Raw genomic sequence first — 26,721 nt, forward strand, 5'->3', positions numbered from 1 at the left:
TTTCCAGCTTCCAGCCAGGTTTGGTGTAGTTCCCTCTCAATCCTGAAATTCTGATCCAATGACTGATTACCTGGTCATCTTCCCAGTTTTCCAACCTGCCCTCCAGTCTCCAAATAGATGGGGCTCTAACCCTGAACATCAGCCTCCATGGCCTCTCCTGGACCTTATTGGAAAAGCTTTTCTGATTCCTTGAAACTGTCCAGGTGAATCTGATGCATCTGCTGGCCATTTCTTTTCCCCTGGTAGTCCCTTGCCTTTGCTTGGTCACAGCCCCTAACCTCTGCAAGGGTCCTGGACAAATGCCATGTTGTAGGCAATTTGAAACAGATTCCCACCCTGGCAGCTGCCAAGATCAAGCTGGGGGTTGGGTATGAGGATCATTGGTTTGCTGCTGAGGCATACTGTCAGCATGGAGCATTAATAATAAAAGGTCAGAATCTTCCATGAGGTCTGGAAGGTGAGAGTCTGAAACTTTGGCATGCACTCTTCTCTAGAGGAGTGACTCTTAGCCTGGGCCAACACTTGATCCCTAGTCTTCCATGTCGGATCATAGGAAAAATCACAGTTCTTTGAGGATCACCCCACCAAGATTCAAGTTTTCATTCTGTGTTTGTGACCTTGGAAGAGTTGTTTGGCCTCCTTGAGTCTCACAGTCTTTTCTATTGAGAGAATGTAGACTTTTGTATCTACCCAAAAGGTGATGGTAACAATGAAATGGGTTTCCTGTCCCTGGACAGACCTTATTTTTTTTTTTTCTTTCCAATTCACAAGTAGGAGAACTATCAATATAAGTTGGAGTTTGACCTGAAGGAGTTCTTTTCTTGGTAGCATATTTTCAGTTAGCTGATTGGTAATCTCCATCTCTAAACTGCAAACTTTGGGTGAGGTGTTACTCAGGGGCTTAGGTGAAGGGATGAGGGAGGAGGCAGTGGAAGAGATGGTCAGGGTTTCACGGAGGCCTGGGGGATGGCCCAGTATCCCACCTTGAGTTGTCCTGTCGCAGGGCCTTCACAGGTTGGGCAGGAGGAAAATGAAACCTTCCAACTGATGCCAACCCTGGCAGCCATGGAGATCCAGCCGGGTGCTCTGAGAATCCTTGGCGTGCTCTCGAGGTAGGGGGATGGTGTCAGCAGTAAGCATTAATAATAAAAGGCCAGAATCTTCCATGAGCTCTAGAGAGTGAGTGTCTGGAACTTGGCTCTATTTTTAATACCAATTTTCTCTCAGCATTAGTCCCCTTTCAAATATAAAGATGACCTCAAGTGCAAAAATACGATTCCACTAAAGTGAGGGAGAACCAAAGCATTTCTAGCTGATTAGACTTGGGAGTTTTTCCTGTTACTGCTACAGTTAAATAGATATTGGCAAATAGTGTAACCTGCAGGGAACCAAATAGAGTGTGGAAGAGTCTGGTTGGTTATAATTAGAAACATACATCATTCCCTTCCCCAGAGAGAAAGAGAGTGGTATTTAAGGGGACAGTGAGGCACCATCCGTGAACAGCCTTGACTCAGCAACAGTTGAGAGCCACCTTCCAAATTACTGCTCATGTGGCCAGTATACTTAACATTTTCCTCCCTAATTTTTAATAATGCACTTCAGTCTGATCTATGTGCATCTTAGAACTGAATCCAGAGGCATGTTAGCACAAGATGATTATATCTGAACAACAAATTACATTTGTAGTATGTAACTGTTCTATCTGCAGTTAGTAATGGGCCTGTATGTATTAATGAGAAAGATGATTATCCTGTCACTTAGGAAAATAATGAGATCAATATATTTAAAATCCATATGTATAAAAAAAACCTGTTCCTATCCCATGGTTCCAATGAAGGCAGTAGGAATATAATTTTCTTATTTATAAACAACTAGATCCAATTTAGTCATAATATAGGAACATTGATTAAGCATCCTCTCTGTGAGAGCAGAGGATGGAGGACTGGGGAGGCAGATTAACAGGTCAGGGCATTGCAGCCTAATAGCTAAGTACATGAACTTTGGGGTCTGACAGATGAGATTTAAATATCCTTTCCTCTTTTCTAATCTCATTACCTTGTGCAAGCTACCTAATCTTTCCCAGACTTGTTTTCCTTATTTGCAAAGTGGGGATAAAAATAATACCTTTTTTTTTTTTTTAGGTTGGATGATATAAGAGAATGTTCAGTTACCATTAGCCAAGCATTGAGTCTATCTTGGAGGAAAGCCCCTGTGGAGGGGGCAAGAGTACAAATACAGGTGGAGTCTTCCTGATCCAAAATGCCTGGGACCAGACATGTTTCAGATTTTAGAAGTTTCTTTGTTTGTTTTATGTGTATGTGTGTGTGTGGGGGGGGGTGTGGATTTTGGAATATTCATATAGACTATCAATTGAGCAACCCTAATCAAAAAATCCAAATCCAAAAGCTCCGAAAGCTGAAATTTTAAAAAAATTAATTTTTATTTGTTGTAATTAGTTATACATGACAACAGAATGCTTTTCAATTCATTGTACACAACTAGAACACAACTTTTCATTTGTCTGGTTGTGCACAATGGAGTCATACCACTCATGTAATCATATATGTACCTAAGGTAATGAAAACTGAAAAATTTAAAGAATCATGTTAGCACTCAAGTTTTTAATTTTGGTAATTTCAGATTTCAGAATTTTAGATTAGGGATGTGTTCAACCTATAAAACATTTCAATAGAATATAGGAAGACCTGGGATAGTATTCTTTCACATACAAGTCACTAATTGACCAACTTTCTGGAGCTGACACCTGACTGAGTTCTAATATGGGAAGAAGAAATAGTCAGAAGGAATGGGCATCATAGGTACAGAGTAGATCATGCACAAAAGCAGAGAGGCACACATCACTAGGTGAGCAAGGAGATGACCGGTGGCACCACCTACAGATTCTCCCAGGTGCTGCAAAGCAGCAAGAAGAGCAGGTGGGGTGGGGAAATAGAGTCAGGGTGGGCCAAGGTGAGCAAGAAGCCACAAAGTGACAACTATCTAAGCAAATTCACATTTGCTCAGCAAAGTCTCTGAAGGCCCAGAGATTTTTGAAAAGGAGAAACACTGCTCAATAAAGACAAGGAGAAAGAGGCTTTGGTTTTTTTCGAGTTTTGACACAAAGTTGTGTTAATGGTTCCCTGTGTTAGCTTTTCATTACTGTAACAAACACCTGAGATAATCAATTAATAAAGAGGAAAATTTCATTTGGCTCACAGTGTTGGGGGTTTCAGTTTCTGGTAAGTTGGTTCTATTACTTTGAATGGGTGTAAGGCAGTAACCATGGTTGGAACATCCAATAGAGGAAGCTGCTCACCTTACAACAGCCAAGAAGAAAAGAAAGAGAAGAAAAGGGTAAGAAAGAGGAGGAAGGGCCAGAGTCCCAGTATCCTGGGCACCTTCCCAATGACCTAACTTCCTCCAACTGGGCCCCACCACTTAAAGGCTCATCTTACCACCTTCTAGTTGTGCCACAGGCTGGGGACCAATCCTTCAACACATGGATCTTTGGGGGACATTCAGGAACTGAATTCTAGCATGCCATGTTTAACCATGAATTTATTCTATAATGTATTAGAAATTGGAACAGGTGTGGCATTAGTCACTGTCTCAGCAGAGTTGTGCAGAGCCTGGGCTGATGGCACCATGTTGGAACATAGGCAAAGAGACTAAGCTAGAAGCCTGTCTGGTGTTCTGATTGGACAAGGGAGATGACACGCTGCTTCCTAAGAGGCCCTGAGAGGTTTCTAGATTGTGGCTTCTTCTGTCTCTGTGGGGTGCGAGAACTACCTTCAGGTCCACTGGGACAGAGAGGACTGGGCATGTGAGTAATCTTAAGTCTTAAATCCCCATGCCTTATCAGCTGGATCACAACTGAGAAGGAAAACAGTAGAAAATTATTATATTACTTATCTCAATGTATCAGAAATTCTCAAAGAGAAGAAACTATAGAGGTATATGTATTTGGGAACACTTGATACTTTCTATGTAAACATCTGAATGGAAAGTCTTGGAAATGATTAAAATATCATATGTACTACAAATCACTGATTAAACCTCACTTGAACAAAGGGTGGTGTGTGAGTGTATCCTTGGGATGACCCAGAGTGGGAATGGAAAGGAATTCTAGTAGTTAGCTTGAAAAACAGCCTCCAATGAGCTCTGCCTTCTGGTGCTCAAGCTGGGTGTGGGCTGCATCCAGGAACTTGCTTTTAATGAGTAGAATATGGCATTGTGAGGAGACATCACTTCTGACACTGGATTACGAAAGGCCCAACCTTCGAAAGACGATGACTTCCACTGTCCGAGCTCTTTGCTCTCCTCTATCTCCCTCCTCCTCCCTTCTCCTTCCCTGTCTCCCGCCCCCCTCTATCCCTCCTGTCCCCTTCCTTCTCTCTCTCTGTATGTTTTGATTTCTTGTTTGCTCACTTTCATGAAGCCCACTGCCAGGCTGGAGAGACGGAAGTGGCAAGGAATACAGGATTCCCTCCAGCCAACAGCCAGTGGGGCACTGGGACCTCATTCCAACAGCCCACAGGAACCGAATTCTGCCAACAACCGTGTGAGTGAGTTTGGAAGCAGATACTTCCCCAGTCAGGTTTTAGGTAACTGTATCCTTGGCTAACAACTTGATTTCAGCCAGAGGACTCGGATGCCTTACACCCAGATTTCTGACCCTTAGATTCCATGAAATAACTCAAATATACTGCTACAAACAGCTAACTTTGTGGGTGATAGTTGTGCAGCAACAGATAACTAATATAGGAACTAACATTAATTGAGCAGTAGTCACCAATTTATCTTATTTAGTTCCCTATTTTACTTCTAAGAAATCTATTTAAGAATACAGAATGGTTAAGAAATTTCACTAGGTGTCAGGCAACTAGGAAGTAGCAGACAAAGTTTCCAACCAGGGTAGACCAATACCCAACATGTTTGCAAGTCTATGAAAGGAAAGAATTTCTCCAAATTACAGGTTGCCTGGGGGAATCAAGGGCACCCTGATATATGCATACACTGGAAAGACTAATGTGCCTCTAGATATCTTTCCTGCTTCTTTTTTAATGCATGAAACTCAGCTTTGGGTTGGACAGAAAAAAATAATCCACAAAATTTATTACATGCTTAAGTCATGAAGTACTTTTATTGAACATCTGGTGGGCACTCCGAAATGAAGATTTGAGATTTTTCTCCATGACAATAATGCTGTCATCAATCCCATGAAGACTGTCTCATTCACAAGTAGTGTAAGAATCACACACAGGATCTCACTGTGGAAAGGAATATGGCCTGCAAACAGAACAATGATTCCAAAGGGGATTTTAATGTCATTGCAATCTTCTCTGACATTGATTCTGGCATCCCAGGTAAGATAGAGCAGGTGAGGAAAAATAAAAAAGCCAGGTTGGATAACAATGGGCTAGGATGGCACTAGTCTCTGACAGCCTTTTAGCTATAAAGAGCATCACTTAACCAAGCCTCCAGCTGGTGGAAGAATTACTCTGAAAACACATAGCCCCAAACTGAACACTTTCAGCCAAGATAGAGCATCGCATTTTTTTTGTACTTCAATATTATTATAAAATATTTTAGGCACAGAGATATGCATGGAAATCATCATAGTAATAGTACTAAAAGTATGAACTCAGCACTCTGCTTGTAAACTGTACTATTTCTAATTTTCCATATGTGCTTCAGACTTTTATCAAGAAATAAAACATTACAGATAAGTGCCTTTTGAAACTGTTTTAATGCTACTGCTTATCCAACCCTCCAAAATAACCACTACTTTGATGTTTGAGATATAATTCTCTCGTGTATTTTTACATTTTATATTTTTATCATGTGTGTGTGTGTGTGTGTGTGTGTGTGTGTGTGTACGCACACGTGCATGCATGTAACTTAGTTTTCATGATTTTATGCTTTAGATCAAGGATATCATATTATATACAACATGTCATGATTTGCTTTTGCATTTTTATTTTTAAAAATTTGTTTAAGAATTTGTATTGAAGTTTGGATTTTCCATATTGACTCATGTAGCTCTATTTCATTAATTTCAGCTACTATTTACTTTCCTTTTTGTGGATATTATACATTTTGGGTAATCCATTCTTCCACTGAGAAGTTAGTTGTTTTTCTGATCCTTCTTTCTTTCCCCCCTTCTTCTTTCCTTGCTTCTTTAGGATTCTTTGCACTTCTGCTAGTGTACAATAATGTAATGATGAAATTCTTCTACTTGGTTGCTTGTACACATGGGAAAGAGTTTCTCTATGGAAAGGTAGAGTGCTGAATGGTAGAGAATGTATGTTTCCAGATTATTACATACCACCATAGTGCTCTTCAAAGTGGTACCAATTTGCACTCCTACTTTCTATTGAGACTTCTCTTCATCTCTGTTTCCTCTGTGGTTTTCTTTGCCTGCTGTGGTTTTCTGAAGCAAGCCCCACTGTGGTTCTTCTCCTGAGTGCTCTCTGGATGGTCAAGGTTCTTCTTACCTGTACCACTCAGGACTATATGAAATGAATTCAGATAGGGTTTGACCCGTGAAAAACTTGATGGGATTCTCTTATCCTTTGGTTTGGTAGTGAATTTCTTCTAAGGACACATTTTAAGCAACCACCTCCCCATAGCTCATAACATGCATTCTTTCACTGGCCCATTAAAGCACCAGTAACCTGCAGGCTGATAAAAAAGAGTTCTATGAATCTATGCCATTCATTCCTAACTTTCTGCAGAATTGAAAACTTCCTGAAAATGAAATGCTACACACGCACACACACACACACACACACACACACACACACACACGACTTTTTGGTAACTGAAGCAAATTCATTGATCTCAAGCTCATCCTGCACTGATCTATGTTGAATAATTCAGGAAGAAGGACTGAAGAACAGTTTGGTGTATTAAAATATTTCTGAACTTAGGACAATTGGATAATTGCCCCAATGTCCTATAAGTATATAGGAATTTTGATAAAACTTAATATGTTTTTATGGCTGCTAATAGTTTTGTCACTGTTGTTAATATTGCTTTCATATTAAATCCCAATTACATTTCATGATATAGTAGAACAGAATAGAAAGACAGTTTAGACTCAGGACTCAACCTAGTCAAGTTCTACTCTGCCATTTCTTTTTGGGATGGGATATATAACTTTTGCTAGCCTGAGTTTTCTTATCTCTCAAGTGGACTCATCTTTTTCGGGGGGACGGGTACCAGAGATTGAACTCAGGGACACTTGACCACTGGGGGTATGTGAGCCACATCCCTAGCCTTGTTTTGTATTTTATTTAGAGACAGGGTCTTACGAAGTTGCTTAGTGCTTTGCTTTTGCTGAGGCTTTGAACTCATGATTCTCCTGCCTTAGCCTCCCAAGCTGCTGGGATTACAGGTGTGTACCACCGCATCCAGCCAAGTGGACTCATCTTAAACAAAGGATTTTTCTCAGGGCTAATGAAATTTATCCCAATATTTGGAATGTGGTAAATATTTTATGTTCCTCCTGCTATACCTCTTGGATAGCAGATCTACACAAAGAATACAAATTTAGTGTTTCCCCCGGGCTGCCGTAGGGTTTCAGTGAGATTCCATATGTGGTATTTCAGGGGCAGAGCGGGTCATGCATACATGTTAAATGTCCTTAAAACCAATTTTTATTATTAATTAATTAATTAACTTTAGTTAGGAATGCATTTTGATTCATTGTATACACAATGTAGCGACACACCATATGTACAGTTATACATGAGCACCTAGGGTAATGATGTCCATTTCATTCCACCATCTTTTCTGCCTCTATACCCCCTCCCTCTCTGCCTTTGCCCAATCAAAAAGTTCCTCCATTTTTCCCATACCCCCCATGATGGATCAGCATCCACTTATCAGAGAGAACATTTGGCTTTTGTATTTTGGGATTGACTTGCTTTGCTTAGAATGATATTCTCCAACTCCATCCATTTACTTACAAATGCCCTAATTTTATTCTCTTTTAATGCTGAGTAATATTCCATTGTGTATATATACACAGTTTCTTTATCCATTCATCTATTGAAGGGCATCTAGATTGCTTCCACAATTTAGCTATTGTGAATTGAGCCGCTATAAACATTGATGTGGCTGGATCACTATAGTATGCTGATTTTATGTCCTTTGGGTATAGACTGAGGAGTGGGATAGCTGGGTTGAATGGTAGTTCCATTCCAAGTTTTCTAAGGAATCTCCAAACTGTTTTCCAGATCAGTTGCTCCAATTTGCAGTCCCACCAACAGTATATGAATGTGCCTCTCCCCCCACATCCTTGCCAACACTTATTGTTGTTTGTGTTCTTGATAACTGCCATTCTGACTGGAGTAAGATGAAATCTTAGAGTAGTTTTGATTTGCATTTCTCTAATTACTAGAGACATTGAACCTTTTTTTTCATATATTTGTTGGTCGATTGTATATCTTCTTCTGAGAAATGCCTGTTCAGCTCCTTAGCCCATTTATTAATTGGGTATTTGTTGAAAACCAATTTTTGAAGGCTGTGTTTGGAGATCAAGCCACAATTTTAATTTGGTCTATTTCAATTTTGAGTTTCTGTGTTCACAGGACTCTCTAGCTCCTCCATCAGCATTGGTTCCTGGACATCTTGCTATGATCCATTTGCTTTCTTTCCTCATCAGAGGTGCTGCTGCCTCTGAAGATCACAAGTGAATGCTTGACATTGACGAGTTGGGTTGCATACAGGTGGAAAAAATGTTATCCAGGGTGTTCTCTGGAGGGTTGGGGAAGCTCCTGAGTCTTCACTTGTCTTTTAAAGGCACATATTGTTTCAGACACCTGTAAAAATAATAGCCATGAATTATTTATAGACACAAATTAATGTGCAACCATATTGAAGCAAAGCACAAATTGAATAGCTTTATCTGCCTAAGGCCTCAAATAGATTTAATAGAAATTTCCTCCCAAGCCATACATTATTTACTCTTGATATCCAATAAAAATTCACACCAGTGAATATGATGCTTCTGACACCTTTCACTTACAAACATTAGAAAAGAGGTTTTGAGAGAGATTTGAAATGTGATTACTAAACCTGTTCCAATTCTGTCTCTGTCAACTCTGAAATTCCTGGTAAGAATTGCTTTTCTTAAGAAGAGAATCTCCATCCTGAAGGCATACATCTATGATGAGACACCATCTGTCTCCAACAAAAAATCCAAAAATGTCAGGGCTGAAGGGAACTTCAGTGTTAGTCATCCCAAGCTCCTCATTTCCTGGGTACCTGGAGAAGTGATGGAGTGACTGACCTCAGGTTGGTTCCTCAGGGAGTTACTGACGTAAGGTGATGGGGCAACAGGTGCTGTATGACTGCCCAACTTGTGGGCAACAGGTCGGATGGAAAATGAAGTCCAAGCTGTTTTGTTTAATGCATCATTATATCAAACATAAGATTTATTTATTTAATGTGAAGGGCATATGAAAAATATGTCATACCAAACAGAATTTCAGGCCAATGATTTTGAAACAATAAATATAGCAAAGGCAAGACATATATTCTGACCTTTGTTTGCATTGAATTAAGCCAGGTCATTCTGTGAGGTGGTATCTGGCTAGCTAGATAGCCAGGTAGATAGATAATAGATAGATAGATGATAGATAGATAGATAGATAGATAGATATAGGAGAGAGGGATATATATATATATATATATATATATATATATATTAATCCATCCACTGATCAATCAAATACCACCAAAGAGAAAGGAAGAAGGGGAAGGGAAAGACATGGATTAATTGTCAATTTGTAGATTTTTCAATGGCTTCTGATATTTTTTCTAAAATTGTAATGGAATTGTGGGTTTTTTATCATAGTCCCACTGAGGCATTTTAATGGAAAGAGATAAGGTTTTCCATCTTACTGACTTTACTGACTTTGCCTATGGGAAATCTGCCATTCATATAAGCGTGTTAGTGACATCAATAATAAAACCACTACCAGTCATTCAGCCTGGCAGATTGTATATCTGTCTGTGAGGCCAATGACATTATAAGTACCATTGACTCATTCTCTTATAAATCCCAGGAGAGGGAGGACAAAGTCCCTATTCCAGAGGAGTTAAATATTCAGTTTTTAGATTATGGAAAATCAGAAGGGGAGCAACCGCAATATTTAACAACCAAGATTCTAAATGATTTTGATGGGCTAGATTCTGAGCCAAAATAAAGCAGAGATACAAAAAATATGTGAAATTCTGTCCTCAGATACAAAAAACAAACAAAAAAAAATTAAGCATTACAAGATACAGAAGTCCTGAGTTTCAGGGAAGATCTTGAGGGGTATATTATTTTTCTAAGGCTGCTGCAACCAAATGCCATGCACTGAGTGGCTCAAACAACAGCAATTTATTGCCTCACACTTCTAGAGGCTAACGTGTGAGATCCAGGCATCTCCAGTTTTGGTTCCTTCTGAGTGCTGTGAGAGAGGATCTGTTCCACCCCTCTATTCAGCTTCTTGGGATTTGCAGACAACCATGATGTTCCTTGGCTTTTAGAAGCATCACCCTACTCTCTACGTCCATTAGCACACAGGTAAAACACCTTTCTCCAAATATCCCTATGTTACTTGTCATATTGGACCATCCCTAATAACCTCATCTTGAGTTAACTAATCACATCTGCAATGACCCTATTTGCAAATAGTTTCATATTCTGAGGAAATAGGGGTTAGAATGTCAACATATGAATTGTTTCAAGGGCCAAGAAGGACAGGATTCAACCAGTTAACAAGGGCCTTTCAAGACCTAAACCATAGCTTAGGTGATATTTATAACCTAATTAATAGAGGCTAAGTCTAGCAATATTTGACTGCATTTGTTAGAAAATGTCTGTAAATTCTGTGGAAGAATGATTCCATAAGACTCTGAACTTGGAATAAGGGGTAGACTTGCCCACTGGATAATGAAATGTGACCAGATAAGGACATGCCACATGGACTTTGAGGAAAGGCCTGGAGGTGTTTTGACCCCAAAGAAGAGAAAAAAGGGAGAAAATACCTTCAGCAGAACCATACAGAACAACTATGAAATGTTTTCACAGCTTGGAAGTAAGATTATTGCCAGAGTAAAAAGCCTGGAGGATGGGATTTGAGACAGCACAATGTGGGGATGAAGGGCCCAAGCTTTGGACCCAGCTCACCAGGATGGAAGCTCATGGATCCCTAGCAGCTATGTGGGCAGATTACCTATGTCTCTGTCCTTTTGTTTTCTTGTCTAGACAATGGGAATACCCATAGCCCAAACCTAATATTGACGTAGTGAGGGTCCCATGAATTAATACAGGTAAGGAGTTTAGAACAGAGACTGACATTAGTGTCATTTGTAGAAACTAGATTGCTGAGGAAAAAAGAAGGTGGCTGGGTAGAGTCAATGGAGTCAGGCCATGGGTCTGATTGTTATAACAAACAAAGCTGCTGCTTCCTGGTTGTGTGTAATCTTTAAAGAATGTGTTCACAGCAGGAGCATCTGCTTGGTCTTAGGAAAGGGAAGTGCAGACAGGGAGTAGGTGGGAACAGTGGCACCCAGCACTACAGAGGCAGAGGAGCTAAGCGTGGTGGCCAGAGGTGGCTCTTTTGTGAAGTCCCAATGAGGTGGCTCATCATCCCTCAGAATCCATTTATGACTCCATGCTCACCAAGAAAACTCCTATTAAACATTTCCTTTTATTTTAAATTCTTGTCAGAGAAATCTCCACATAACATAAAACTTCCCATTTTAACCGTTTTTTAGTGTACGGTTAAGTATATTCACACCATTGTACAATCAATCTCCAGACTGTTTTTTTTTTCCTTCTTCTTTTTTAAAATATGAAACTCATGGACAATAGATCCCCATTTTCTGCAGTAGCAACCATCCTGGGACTTTCTGTCTCTATGAATTTGACTACTCTAGATACCTCACATAAATGGAATCATTCATGTATTTTTGTGTCTGGTTATTTCGCTTAACATCATGTCTTCAAGGTTCAGCCGTTCTGTAGCAATGTCAGAGTTTCCTTTTGTAAGGCTGAATCATATTTCATGGTATGCATGTAGCAGCAAACTGCTATTAATTTTATCTCCTGAGCATCACAAAATTTGCCCAATATGGACAATGAACAGAACAGGACCATTTTGGTGGCTGGAGAGGGAAAAGAGGTCAGAGTTGATTTTAGCCTGGGTTCCCTAGTAACAGAGTGTGAGGGAAAGGCTGATGTGTGACTACTGGGTTTGGGGCAGGGGTCTCAGGAGTAAGGCAGAGAAAGAGACAGAGCCAATGCTAGGATAATGCACCGAATAGTGTTAGATGCCAAGTGCTGCTCCTTGCTGAACTCTGAGGACCTGAGAGACCCAGGGATAAAGGGGTGGACTTCTGAGAAATATTAAAATGTGTCTCAGGACTGTGGACAGGAGAAAGAGGGAAGGATTTATCCTGAGACCTATCTTCCATGGTTAAAGTTTCACCCTATAGTGTTAACTTCCCACACTTTAGGGTTGCATGCAGGTAGACTCTAGGAAGGTTTTTTTGCAGAGTCCACAGGATGTCTAGGGCGAAGAGACACAGGCACAAGCAGGAGGAAGCAGTGTTGGGGTAGATTGAAGGAGCCTGGAGCCCATGCTAAGCTGGTTGCTGCAGCCATAGTTGGAACAAGAAAGGTGAGGCCAAAAGCATCAGAAGGGGTTCAGGAGAAGTGTCTGGTATAGAAGATGAGGCAGGGTATCCTACATGGACTGGCAATGCTCCAGTCACATCATGGGTAATTGCTAATGCAACCCTTGCACCAACTACAGATGTTGATAACTACAGATGTTACCAAGTCTTAGAGAGGTTAATTAGCTTGCACAGAATCACACAATTAAGAAATGCAGGGGCCATGTTTGGATCCACAACAGATTCCAGCTTAGTACTTTTGTACTGAGAAACTGAAACCTTTTTACAAACACTAATCTCTATGATTAGACTGGACTTATCTTTGTCCACAACAAAGTCAGGGAAACAATGAGCTTTGTGAAAGAAAAGTTTTTCACTAGTTGGCTAAGTGTCAGGAGATGAGAAGCCCAGGGTTCAGGGATACTTAAGAATAAAGAAGCAGAGTGGTTTAAGAAGCATAGGAAAAGTGGTTGGAGGTGAGGCAAACAGTGGCCTGTACATGCATAACAGAACTCCATGGCTCTTCATAGGACATATGCAGCAAATGGCGATGTTAGCATGATTTGAGGGTGGAGTTTTTGCCTTTCACCCTAGGTCAAAATTTCACCCACTAGATATTTGCACAGTCCTAAGTGAAGGGTCAGTGGCTTCCACAAAGCAGCCTTCAAGTCCCTGGAAACTAACCTAGGTAACTATTGTAATCAGAGGAGATAGCAACAGGACTTTAGAGGTGTTATCTTCAACAGAACTAGTAGGATACCAATATATTGCTCAGCTACATGACCTCCAAAATTAGTGATTTCAAAAGTCAACTCAAAACAAGTGAAGTAGCTGTGTTTATTCACGTTTTTCCCTTGGTTTCCGTGTTTTGTGAATGCATTTGAACCAAACTTGTAAATTCTGGGTCCCTGGCTGAGTTGAGTTTCTAGACCAGAATCTGAAATAAAGTAACCTCATTGAGGGACAGTCCTGCTTGACTTCTCTCTGTGACATCTCTACCTCATCTGTCCCAGTCAGTCTTAAAATATTTGCAAGACTATCAAAGACCCGTTTTGAGTTCCTACAGAGGGTGTAGGTTACTGAAAGCAAATTGAGCTCTATATAAGGTTTCATAACCAGAGGCTATCTAAGGAAGTGAAACCATTGGTGTTAAAAGACCTGGGCAGGTCATGGCGGCACTAATTTCTATGAACAGAAGATCTTGTCACTGAGCTGGAACTCTTTAACTTATTTCATCAAGGAAAACCATATTCTCCTTTCTGATCATGAAACTCATTTCACCAAGGAAGATCTGAGTTGCTATGCCCCACAACCCTCCTATCTTTCATTTATCCTTCTTTTCCATCCCTCCACCCATTCTTTTCTTCTATCCATTCTTCCTTCTCTCTTTTCTTTCACCTTTCTACCAGCTATTATTTCATCTTTACTCCCCTCTTACAAAATTCCTTCTGTCATCCCTCTACCCCCCTCATCAGTTATGGCTTTTTGGTGGCAAGCAATAGACACACGCTCTAGCCCATTTGAGCCAGAGAATTTCAGGAAAGGATATTAGGAAGCACAAAGAATAAGTAATACAATTTTAAAAATCAGACTTGGAAGTAGGACATTTTAAAATAATGGAGCATCTGATTTCTTCAGATGGACTGAACAAAACCCAACAGATTGTTTTTCTTCTATCCATACATACTTCAATAGGAAACAAAGTTCCAGGAAAGTGTAAATGGTCCATTAACTTATGCATAATGCTCAACTGCCTGGTATGTGTAGATTAGTGAGAGGAAGGATTTGGTAGAACATCTCTGCAAGGAACTTTCAGCTTCTAGGACAGGGATGCAGATCTTTTCCCAGCACCCAAGTGGTGGGGTGGACAGGTGCATTCCCAAAGGAAATCAAGGAACAGTTATGAAAAATAAAAACGGATGCCTGGTGGCCAAGATATTATAAAAGGATTGTTCTATGGTGCTTTTAAAAACAATTTCCCCCCATTTATCCTCTTAACCTTACAATGAGAAGGCTCATCGTTACCGTGATCCAGTTTTTCCTGGTGGTGGGCTGAGGCAGTGAATTATATTTGCTTCTAATGACAATATATCATACAGCACCTTGTAATCTATCACACACTTATACATTCATTATCTCATTTATATTTGCTCTGTGTTATGAGCTGAATTGTGTACCTACCTCCATAAAAATATTCTTATGTTGAATTGTTAATCCCTGAACCTCAGTATGTGAATCTATTTGGATATATGGCATGAAAATATATGATTAAGTTAAAATGAAGCTGTAATGCTGAGCTCTAATCCAATCTGACTAGTGCCTTTTTATGAAAAGGAAATTTGGATGCACAAAAATCCAGGATGTGGACACAGAAAAAACTGTGTGAAGATACAGGGAGAGGAGAATCATCCATAAACTGAGGACAGATGCATCATAAGAAATTAACCCTTCCAATGCTGATCTTGGACTCCCAGCCTCCAGAACTATGAGAAAATAAATTTCTGTTGTTCAAGTCACTCAGTTTACAGTACTCTGTCATGGAGCCTAGCAAATTAATACTCTCTATATGTAATGACTACTAATGGTTGGTAGGGAAACCAAGAAGCAGAAAGGCCATGATATTTGTTAAAGTTCTACAGCAAATAAATAGCAGAGAAGCCACATCCTTGATTCCTATTCAGTTTTCTCTCAGTTACACCATCCTATTTCTTTCCTTTCAACTACAATCATCCTGTTGCAGGATATGAACTCTGACTTCCCCCAGTCCCACAACAATGTTCTTCCACATCAAACCCTAAGCTCATGGAAGCAGTAGAAAGAGCTAGTGGTCTTCTTGTATGTGTACACTGTTCAGGGCATTGATGTCCCTAATCATCAACCCAGTACATTCCTTTTTCAAGGTACTTCCTCTTTTCATTCCCTCTAGTGCAGATAAAATAAGACAAGCCTTGAACCCAGTGACTGCTATTGACAATCAGAACAGCTGATGTGGTAGTTACTCTAAAGGATTGGATTGCTCCCAAGTGTGCAATATGGAGCTTTAAGTGAATTTCATGTATTTCTGATTTTAACGAGGAATCTTATTTCAATAGTGATTAGCCATCTGGTTGAAAAAAAAATCATAGTAAATTTGATGATGTCTCTATTTAGATTATATACAACAAATAGTAACAGTAGATTAAAGGGGACCTTGGTCAGCCCAAACGATACTGGGTTTATAGTGTAAATCATATTACATCCTGTAATCTTATCCTCACTAGTTTAACCTCTTGCTCACATCCAAATTGTACATTTTTAATTGTGGCAGGCCAGGTGTATTTTATTTATACATAAAGAACCACTCTAGAAGGGGCTTTGAGATACCAGCTAATGAAATGAATCCCCTTTATGTTCCTAATCGTCTACTTGTGTATCCAACATCTCAGTGTTTCTTTTGGCTTTGACCTCTGTTGCAGCCAATTCTTTTTCCTAACAAGCTACCTCAAACAATAAATGTGAACTTCTCCCAATTTGGAAACTTATATTTCAGACTATAACGTTGATCCAGATGGATTGCTCCTCAGTTTTATTACGATGTGCAGGAACATATCCAGCAGGATAATTTGTCACTTGTCACACACACATGGTCCTGAGATGACTGGTGTGTTCCTGGACCTGGATGCTCTGGGTTGTATTTGCAGATGACTTCGTTAGGACTATAGCCCCACCAAAGCACAGAATTACAGAGATATATTTTAGAATCTGCTGAAGGATTCTTAGCACATTCATATTTTTCTTTCTTCCAGGGCAATGCCTAGTACATAATACTTCTCAACCAAAAAAATAATGCTTATTGATTCTGACACCAAGGAAGACAAATTGTCCCAACATTCAGAGATGCAATGCCATGAACCAAAGAAACAGTAATCTGAAGAGTAGAAGTCATAAAAACAAAGATTGATCTTAAGGAAAGGTGAGTATTTGTTTGAATTCAATAACATAATCCCCATTTTCTCCACTGACATCTGCCACATAAATCATGCTCTCTGGTACACTTAGTACAATTTTAACAAGAAAAAAATAGTTTTTGTGAAGATGTTCAGTGGATTAAGACATTGAAACAGAAAAGTTTGTTTGCATAGTTTTATCTAGCTGAGTACTAGCCAAATACTCAAGGCAAATGCTGGAAAGACACATAAAATATTTCTAAATCTTTAAAAGTATTCGTTAGACTCCCAATGTCAGGACAAGCATGTCACTGATGGTTTTGTTTAATAGTGTTCCTCTGTCTATGTAACTCTCATTACAAATTACCAATGTGAATTAAAAGGCTTCATGAGATATAAGCATATAAAAATATAAAAGACTTTGCTTTTGTATCTAATCCCATTTCCCTGACTGGAGGTGGAGTGTATACAGAGTTGAGAATTGACTCTTATTGTTTTTTTTTTTTTTTTTTTTTTTTTTTTTTTTTTTTTTTTATTGGTCGTTCATAACATTACATAGTTCTTAATACATCATATTACACGCTTTGATTCAAGTGGATTATGAACTCCCCCTTTTACCCCGTATACAAATTGCTGTATCACATCAGTTACCCTTCCATTGATTGACATATTGCCTTTCTAGTGTCTGATGTATTCTGCTGTCTGTCCTATTCTCTACTATCCCCCCTCCCCTCCCCTTCCCTCCCCTCCCCCCCTGCCCTTTTCTCTCTCTACCCCTTTTACTGTAAATCATTTCTTCCATTTGTATTATCTTGTCTTACCCCTCCATTCCTCTTATATGACATTTTGTATAACCCTGAGGATCGCCTTCCATTTCCATGCACTTTCCCTTCTCACTCCCTTTCCCTCCCACCTCTCATCCCTGTTTAATGTAAATATTCTTCTCAAGCTCTTCGTCCCTACCCTGTCCTTGTTAACTCCCCTTATATCAAAGGAGTCATTTGGTATTTGTTTTTTAAAGATTGACTAGCTTCACTTAGCATAATCTGCTCTAATGCCATCCATTTCCCTCCAAATTCTATGATTTTGTCATTTTTTAATGCAGAATAATACTCCATTGTATATAAATGCCACATTTTTCTTATCCATTCATCTATTGAAGGGCATCTAGGCTGGTTCCACAGTCTTGCTATCGTGAATTGAGCTGCTATGAACATCGATGTAGCAGTGTCCCTGTAGCATGCTCTTGTTAGGGCTTTAGGGAATAGACCGAGAAGGGGAATAGCTGGGTCAAATGGTGGTTCCATTCCCAGCTTTCCGAGAAATCTCCATACTGCTTTCCAAATTGGCTGCACCAATTTGCAGTCCCACCAGCAATGAACAAGAGTGCCCTTTTCCCCGCATCCTCTCCAGCACTTATTGTTGTTTGACTTCCTAATGGCTGCCAGACTTACTGGAGTGAGATGGTATCTTAGGGTAGTTTTGATTTGCATTTCTCTGACTGCTAGCGATGGTGAGCATTTTTTCATGTACTTGTTGATTGATTGTATGTCCTCCTCTGAGAAGTGTCTGTTCAGGTCTTGGCCCATTTATTGATTGGGTTATTTGTTATCTTATTGTCTAATTTTTTGAGTTCTTTGTATATTCTGGTTATTAGGGCTCTATCTGAAGTGTGTGGAGTAAAGATTTGTTCCCAGGATGTAGGCTCCCTGTTTATCTCTCTTATTGTTTCTTTTGCTGAGAAAAAACTTTTTAGTTTGAGTAAGTCCCATTTGTTGATTCTATTTGTTAACTCTAGCGCTATGGGTGTCCTATTGAGGAATTTGGAGCCCGATCCCACAGCGTGTAGATCATAACCAACTTTTTCTTCTATCAGATGCCGTGTCTCTGATTTAATATCAAGCTCCTTGATCCATTTTGAGTTAACTTTTGTGCACGGCGAGAGATAGGGATTCAGATTCATTTTGGTGCAAATGGATTTCCAGTTTTCCCAGCACCATTTGTTGAAGATGCTATCCTTCCTCCATTGCATGCTTTTAGCCCCTTTATCAAATATAAGATAGTTGTAGTTTTGTGGATTGGTTACTGTGTCCTCTATTCTGTACCATTGGTCCACCCGCCTGTTTTGGTACCAGTACCATGCTGTTTTTGTTACTATTGCTCTGTAGTATAGTTTGAAGTCTGGTATCGCTATACCGCCTGATTCACACTTCCTGCTTAGTATTGTTTTTGCTATTCTGGGTCTTTTATTATTCCATATGAATTTCATGATTCTTTTATCTATTTCTACAAGATATGCTGTTGGGATTTTGATTGGCATTGCATTGAACTTATAGAGAACTTTTGGTAATATCGCCATTTTGATGATGTTAGTTCTGCCTATCCATGAGCAGGGAATATTTTTCCATCTTCTAAGGTCTTCTTCTATGTCTTTCTTTAGGGTTCTGTAATTTTCATTGTATAAATCTTTCACCTCTTTTGTTAGGTTGATTCCCAAGTATTTTATTTTTTGGGGGGATATTGTGAATGGAGTAGTTGTCCTCATTTCCGTTTCAGAGGATTTGTCGCTGATATACAGGAATGCCTTTGATTTATGCGTGTTGATCTTATATCCTGCCACTTTGCTGAATTCATTTATTAGCTCTAATAGCTTCTTTGTAGACCCTTTTGGGTCTGCTAGGTATAGAATCATATCATCTGCAAATAGTGATAATTTAAGTTCTTCTTTTCCTATTTTTATGCCTTTAATTTCTTTTGTCTGTCTAATTGCTCTAGCCAGTGTTTCGAGGACTATGTTGAACAGAAGTGGTGAGAGAGGGCATCCCTGTCTTGTACCAGATCTTAGAGGGAATGCCTTCAATTTTTCTCCATTCAGAATGATGCTGGCCTGTGGCTTATCATAGATTGCTTTTACAATGTTGAGGTAAGATCCTGTTATCCCTAATTTTTCTAGCGTTTTGAACATAAAGGGATGCTGTACTTTGTCGAATGCTTTTTCTGCATCTATTGAGATGATCATATGGTTCTTATTTTTAAGTCTGTTGATGTGGTGAATAACATTTATTGATTTCCGTATATTAAACCAGCCTTGCATCCCAGGGATGAATCCTACTTGATCATGATGTATAATTTTTTTGATATGTATTTGAATCCGATTCGCCAGAATTTTATTGAGGATTTTTGCGTCAAGGTTCATTAGAGATATTGGTCTGTAGTTTTCCTTCTTTGACGTGTCTTTGTCTGGTTTCGGAATCAGGGTGATGTTGGCCTCGTAGAATGAATTTGGAAGTTCTCCCTCTTTTTCTATTTCCTGAAATAGCTTGAAAAGTATTGGTGTTAGTTCCTCTTTAAAGGTTTTGTAAAACTCTGCTGTATACCCATCCGGTCCTGGGCTTTTCTTAGTTGGTAGTCTTTTGATGGTTTCTTCTATTTCCTCTATTGTTATTGGTCTGTTTAGGTTGTCTATATCCTCCTGGCTCAATCTGGGCAGATCATAGGACTCAAGGAATTTATCTATGCCTTCAGTATCTTCTATTTTATTGGAGTATAAGGATTCAAAGTAATTTCTGATTATCTTCTGTATTTCTGAAGTGTCTGTTGTGATATTGCCTTTTTCATCCCGTATGCTAGTAATTTGGGTTCTCTCTCTTCTTCTCTTCGTTAGCATGGCTAAGGGTCTGTCAATTTTATTTATTTTTTCAAAGAACCAGCTTTTAGTTTTGTCAATTTTTTCAATTGTTTCTTTTGTTTCAATTTCATTAATTTCAGCTCTGATTTTAATTATTTCTTGCCTTCTACTTCTTTTGCTGTTGTTTTGCTCTTCTTTTTCTAGGATTTTGAGATGAAGTATGAGATCATTTATTTGTTGGTTTTTTCTTTTTTTGAGGAATGAACTCCAAGCAATGAATTTTCCTCTTAGAACTGCTTTCAATGTGTCCCATAGATTCCGATATGTTGTGTCTGTGTTTTCATTTAACTCTAGGAATTTTTTAATTTCCTCCTTGATGTCTTCTAAAACCCATTGATCACTCAGCAACCTATTGTTCATTCTCCAGGTGATGCTTGATTTTTCCTTTCTTCTTTTATCATTGATTTTCAGTTTCATTCCATTATGATCAGATAAGATGCATGGTATTATCTCTACCCCTTTGTATTGTCTAAGAGTTGCCCTGTGACATAGTATATGGTCTATTTTTGAGAAGGTTCCATGTGCTGCTGAGAAAAAAGTGTAGCTACTTGATGTTGGGTGGTATAGTCTATATATGTCAATTAAGTCTAGGTTGTTAATTGTGTTATTGAGTTCTATAGTTTCCTTATTTAACTTTTGTTTGGAAGATCTGTCCAGTGGTGAGAGAGGTGTGTTGAAGTCTCCCATGATTATTGTATGTTGGTCTATTAGACTCTTGAACTTGAGAAGAGTTTGCTTGATGAACACAGCTGCACCATTATTTGGGGCATATATATTTATGATTGTTATGTCTTGTTGGTGTATGGTTCCCTTGAGCAGTATGAAGTGTCCTTCTATATCCCTTTTGATTAGCTTTGGCTTGAAATCTATTTTATTATATATGAGTATGGACACTCCTGCTTGTTTCCGCGGTCCATATGAGTGATATGATTTTTCCCAACCTTTCACCTTCAGTCTATGTATATCTTTTCCTATCAAATGCGTCTCCTGTAGACAGCATATTGTTGGGTCTTGTTTTTTGATCCATTCTACTAGCCTGTGTCTCTTAATTGGTGAGTTTAAGCCATTAACATTTAGGGTTATTATTGAGATATGGTTTGTTCTTCTATCCATATTTGTTTATTGATGTTACTAAACCTGATTTGTTATCCTCTTTGACTACTTTCCCCCCTTTACTGTCCTACCTCCCATTGTTGGTTTTCAAAGTTATTTTCCATTTCCTCTTCCTGTAATGTTTTGCCAAGGATTTTTTGAAGAGATGGTTTTCTAGCTGCGAATTCTTTTAACTTTTGTTTATCGTGGAAGGTTTTAATTTCATCTTCTAATCTGAAGCTTAATTTCGCCGGATACACGATTCTTGGTTGGAACCCATTTTCTTTCAGTGTTTGAAATATGTTATTCCAGGATCTTCTAGATTTCAGAGTCTGTGTTGAGAGATCAGCTGTTATCCTGATTGGTTTACCCCTAAATGTAATCTGCTTTCTTTCTCTTGCAGCTTTTAAAATTCTCTCCTTATTCTGTATGTTGGACATTTTCATTATAATGTGTCTAGGTGTGGATCTCTTAAGATTTTGCACATTCGGCGTCCTGTAGGCTTCTAGGATTTGGGATTCTGTCTCATTCTTCAAGTCTGGGAAGTTTTCTCGTATTATTTCACTGAAAAGACTTTTTATTCCTTTGGTTTGGAGCTCTGTGCCTTCCTGTATCCCAATGACTCTTAAATTTGGTCTTTTGATATTATCCCATAATTCTTGGATGTTCTGCTCATGGTTTCTTAGCAGACTTGCTGAGCTGTCTATGTTCTTTTCCAGTTGAAATACTTTGTCTTCATTGTCTGATGTTCTCTCTTCTAAGTGATCTACTCTGCTGGTAGTATTCTCAATTGAGTTTTTAAGTTGGTTTATAGCTTCCTGCATTTCTAGAATTTCTATTTGTTTGTTTTTTATTACCTCTATCTCCCTGTGAAATTGATCTTTTACTTCCTGGATTTGTTTGTCAATGTGATCTTTCATTGTCTGATTTTGCTGTCTCATGTCTTCCTTGAGACTCCAGATCATCTGAAGCATATAAATCCTGATGTCTTTATCTGACATTCCATCTGTTGCAGCTATTACCTCTTCTAAAGTTGAGTTGACCTGCATTGCTTGTGGTCCTTTCTTTCCTTGTCTTTTCATACTGCTGACGTTTCTTTCTGCTTGGTGCCACTGTTGTGTTTTTGAAATTTACCCCCTATTTGTTTATGTTGCTCTTGTATAGTTGGGAAGTCTCCCTTGCAGGGCGGGTATTGGCTGTGCTCCTCCTCTAATTATGGTGGTCTGTCTACCCCGCTGATCGGTCGCAGGTCTGCCCCCGCTGCGGGCACGGGTGGTGGCTTTGCTCTGCCCCCACTCCAATTGTGGTAACTTAACTACCACGCCCTGGGATCCTTGGTCCTGATCTGGATGTGGGTGGCGGCTCAGCTGGGCCCCCCCGCTCCAATTGGTGTGACGAGTCTACCGCGCTGGCAGACCTCTAGGCCGGTGGGTCGCAGTTCTGCACAGCCCCCACTCCCAATGGGGGTACCTAACTACCTCTCCAACGGGTCGCTGAGCCCCCTCCGGACCCGGGCGGCGACCCTGCTCCACCCCCACTCCAACCAGTGTGACGCGACTGCCTCGGTGTTACGTGTCCACCCCGCTGGCAAGCTACCTGGCCTGTCTTGCCAGTTGGCGGCAGGTCTCCCTGCCCTGCTTGCTCGGATGGCAGCTCCGCACAGCCCCTACTCCAAATGAGGTTACTTGGCTGCTGCGCTGCGGAATCGCTGGTCCTATTCTATGCGTGGGCGGCTGCTCTCTTCAGCCCCAGCTGCGTTTGGGGTGTCATGGCACCACGCCGGCGGGTCACTTGGACTGCTCTGGGCGCAGGAGGAAGATCCACTCTGTCCCTACAACACCCCGCCGGACCCTGATTGAGAAGCAGTCACCACCGGTTCCCTAGCCTTGGGCCAAAGCAGCTTAGGTAGCCGGAACCCCGCCTCTCCGATCTGATACACTCTCCGCTGGGAGCTGGCTCCAGGGAGCGACGCCACGGGTTTCCCAGCCCCAGGCCAAAACTGTTCCGGGAGTCAGAACCCAGTCGCCCCAAGCTCAGCGCACGCTCCACTTGGAGCTGGCCTCCGCCGGCAGTCTCCGCAGTTTCCTCAGACCTGGGCCAGGTTAGCCCCGGGAACCCGAATCCAGCTGCTCAGTGCCCGGCGCACGCCTTGCCAGGCACAAGCCTCTAGGAGTATTCTCCACAAGAACCCCCGCCCCGAGCCTGAGCAGAAAATCTGTCTGCTAGAAGCAGGCAAATACCAGCCTGTTATCACCTGTTCGTAGTTGAATGGGCTGAGATCAGTAGAACACGGGGATGATTACATCATCTCTCCGAAATGGCGGCTGCTGTTCTCCACTGTGGTCCGACCGGTGTCTGGAGCCAAACTGGGCCTCTTCTCTCCTCTGTTTCAAAGCCGGAACTCAGCGCTAAGGGCTCCGATGTACCACAGGCGGGAGCCCCCCCCGGATCCGTATCGCTGTTCCCCGCTCCGGCACCCTGCCGCTCCCCGGCGTGCGCCACAGACTCCAGCCGCGGGGCGATCGCCTGTCAGGCTATGCGACCCTCCGTGCGGGGAAATGGAGCTCTCAGAGCCGAACTTCGCACGATGGAAATCTGTCCACTAGATTCTGGAGCACCTCAATTTCACTTGAACTTCCCAAAGATATCCTTCAGCCGTTTTGCATCGTCTTTCTCCCACTTAGTGACGCGGCGCCCTGGGGTGATGCAGTCCCTTCGCCGCCATGTTAGATCCGACTCTTATTGTTTAATGGTAACACATCATGTTTACTGAGATGTCGATTATAAGGGATCCGGCAGATGGGCTGCAGAATGTTCTTACACATAGTTCATGGTGCTTGAATCCATGGAGCTAGTATGGAATTATGTTCAAGAGAGAAGGGTTCCAAAGTCAAGGTTTTGAGGAAGAAACTTAGCAAGGCTTTGATGGGTATTCATGTTCAAATAATCAGAGGAAGAGTTTGATGAAAGCAAAAAACTATGTGTATAAATTCTTAGGTGCAAGGATGCTTTCCTGGTGAATAATCACAAAAAAGAACAGAGTACTATAGCTAAATATGTGTAAGATCTGACCAGTGAGGGTCTTGTGGAGAATAGTGTGGTGCCTGTTTGGGCCAAATCCTTCCAAAGGCTGTTCACCATCAGCAGGCCTCCTGTTGTAACATTTCCAAATATTTTCAAAACAGCATTTTTACCAAGTTATCTCAGCTAGGAAGTAATTTCGGGTAAATTAAAATAGGAAGTAAAAACCAAAACAGAGTTGATCCCTGTGCAATGGTAAAATATGTATTTGTGCACATGCACATCATCTGTTATTTTCAAAACGGAAACATGTAGTAATAATTTATGCACAGCTTTTTGGTCAAGGATATATTTCCCCAGTGTAATTTTAATTGTTCAGTAGTGTTCAGAACCATGAAGTGATTTATTCAACTAATTCTCTCTTGTTGGAAATCTACAATATTCCAGGGTTATGATAAATCATTCTGAATTGAACAACTTTACAACTAAATCTTGTGTGTATGTGTGTGTGTGTGTGTGTGTGTGTGTGTGTGTGTGTGTGTGTATGTGTGTATGTGAGATGCTGGGGACTGAAATAACAAATTCTTTGTGTTTACCCCAGGAAGGAATTTTTTTTAATGGAAATTCTGGAACAAAGTATATACATAGTTTTAAGTCCTACGATTGATACTGCCAAATTATCCTTCAGAAATATCTTATCAAAATTTATTCTCACCTGTAATGCGTGAGCACTCTTGTCTGCCAGTAGGAGTATTATAGTTTAAAAGTTACAGGTAATATAGTTATATTCTTCCACTTTGCATAATAGCCAAGAAATGGAAACAACTTAAACGCCCATCAACTGATGAATGGATAAAGAAAACGTGCCACATATATACAATGGAATGCCAATCAGACATAAAAAAGAATGAAATCTTGTCATTTGCAATAATGTAGATGGAACTGGATGGTCACTTATGTCAAGTGAAATAAACCAGGCATAGAAAGAGAAGTATGCATGATTTCACTCATACATGGAATATATATAAAAAAAAAAAAGTTGATGTCATAGAAGTTGAAAGTAGAATGATGGTTTACCAGAGTTTATAGAGCACAGAGAGGAAGGAGGGAGAGGTTGGTCAATGAAGATAGGAGTAAGAAGTTTGGTGAGCTATTGCATGTCAGGGTGACTGTAAATAACACTCATACACTGTACATTTCAAAAACCTACAAGAAGGGGTTTTGAATATTTTCACCATAAAGAAATGATAATGTTTGAGGAAATGATATGTCTGATCTAAATTAAACATGATATAAGGTACATGTGTTAACCAGCTTTTCATCTCTGTGACCAAAATACATGACAACAACTTAAGAGAAGGAAAACTTTATTTTAGCTCATGGTTTCAGAGGCTTAGTCCATAGTTGGCTGGTTCCATTGTTCTGGGCCTGAGGTAAGGCAGAGCATTTTGGCAGAAGGGTGGGGCAGAGGAGTGCTGCTCTACTGTGATCAGGTAAGAGAGATGGAAGGGGAATAGGGATACAGAGAAGGTGCATGCTTGTAGGGTGCACCCTTTTAAGGTCCACCCCTAGTGACCCACCTTCTCTAGCCATGCCCCACCTACCTAGAGGTGCTACCCAGTTAGTCCGTTCAAACTTGGATGAACTGATTAGACTACAGCTATCATAATCTAATCATGTCACCTCTGAATGTTCTTGCATTAACACAGGAGCTTTTGTGGGACACCTCATAGGCAAACCATTACTATATATATGTACTGAATTATCACATGGTACACCATTAACATGTATTTTTTTGTTTTTATGTTTCATTAAAATTAATTTACATCTAAATAAATAAAATACCACAATAATTCTGCCAGATAATTTCCATTGAATGTGCAGTTTCTGCATTTAAATAGAAACAATCCTGACAATTCTCTCCCTCAACAGACACACATACATGCACACAGAGGCATGGGTAACCACAACTAGAATAGACCAGACCAGCACTATTAGTGAGCTACAATATAGACTATTGCAGTGGTACTGAGCATGACCAGAGGGTTTATTATGATGTCTTTGCACACACACAGGAGTACAACAGTGGCAGGGCCTGATGACTCCTGACAGCAGTTCATATGAGCTATTTCAACAACTTCTGGGTGACGAGAATGCTTGCACTTCTCACTGATTTTTGTTTCTAGTTAATGTGCATGAAGATCATCAACTAGTTATCGGATCCCCATTTCCCATCATGGACATGTATCTGTGTGTGTGTGGGGGGGTATTTTCTGGGTGGGGTTCCCTGGAGGAGGGCAAGCGCTTATGCAGAAT

Source organism: Urocitellus parryii, unplaced genomic scaffold, assembly GCF_045843805.1.
Source record: "Urocitellus parryii isolate mUroPar1 unplaced genomic scaffold, mUroPar1.hap1 Scaffold_35, whole genome shotgun sequence".
Classification (NCBI taxonomy): domain Eukaryota; kingdom Metazoa; phylum Chordata; class Mammalia; order Rodentia; family Sciuridae; genus Urocitellus; species Urocitellus parryii.